This window comes from Opisthorchis viverrini, assembly GCF_000715545.1.
Source record: "Opisthorchis viverrini unplaced genomic scaffold opera_v5_26, whole genome shotgun sequence".
Classification (NCBI taxonomy): Eukaryota; Metazoa; Platyhelminthes; class Trematoda; order Opisthorchiida; family Opisthorchiidae; genus Opisthorchis; species Opisthorchis viverrini.
In genome coordinates this window covers 2,600,700-2,601,899 of record NW_008751683.1, presented here as the reverse complement: position 1 = coordinate 2,601,899, position 1,200 = coordinate 2,600,700, and positions in this window count along the sequence as shown.

Below are 1,200 nucleotides of genomic sequence, written 5' to 3'. Positions count from 1 at the left end.
CTACGTATTCAAGAAGAATGTAAGATTGGCGTAAATTAGTGGACTAAGCTATCCTGAAGAACTTTAAGAAGGGCGCCACTTGTAGAAAGCTGTCAAAGAATTTCTGGGAAACTTGTGAGGAGCTTATTTTGTTGGGAAAAAGTTTCCGAATGATCCTCGACTCAAGGTAAACTCATCACTTTCCGAGAGATAGCTTGAACGATGTCATCAGGAATATGTTTGTTCAATATCAATGTATGGGGATATTGGTAGCTGGAAAGATTTGACTGACTGCTGATCAGTAAGGAGCTGTTTGATTGCTCATCAAGGTCTGCAGTGGACCTTCAAACGTTTCGTCAACATTCGATGAGATATCCTTAACGCACTAATTCTTTGTGCGTCAAAATGAACTCTTTATTTCCAGTCACTCGCCCTTCTGGCCTCAGCTTATGAACCACCGACGTCGCCCAATTCGTTCACATCAATACAGACGTGACAAACACGAAGAGACTGGACCTTACCTTCAGCTTATGACCGACGTCGCCCAATTCGTTCACATCAATACAGACGTGACAAACACGAAGAGACTGGACCTTACCTTGGTGTGACGGTTGGTTTGCCTCAGCGACCCATTGAGCTATACTGGAGAGTGTCCCGCGACTCAGAGTCTCTCACACCAGGCTGGTCAATGGTTAGAGGTCTGACGAACACAGTCTCTTGGCCCTCCAGGTTGGGAGGTGGAACATGTGGCGACTTGTTCCGTAGAAATGGTAGTGCATTTTCATTTCCCGCCAAACAACGCTGCCTTGCGGTTAGGCTTTTGAGCCAAAGGCTTTGGTTGAGGACCCTAATCGTCCTCCTCTCTAGGTGTGGGCGCCCTGGCAGTATGCCAGCCCACGTACAACCATGAATTGCACATACACAAATAAACTCATGCCACATCGGCCGTGGCGTGGTGCCATCAGCCGGGTCGCCTTACTTGCTGCATACAGCAGGGCGGGTAAGCGAAAACAAGCTACTGCTGACGCCTCCCTTCTTTCTCCTCCACATACTTTTTCTTCCCCCTCTCCCCACCTCATTAATAACTCTCTCTTTGTAGGCCCAGCACTTAGGATTGAAGACTCCGTTCGTCATGCATCGGTTTTGCGTGCAGTATCTGCTCGTCACATGGTGCCGACATCTGCAGAAATCTCCAAATCAGTCCTCAAGCCTCGACACCCA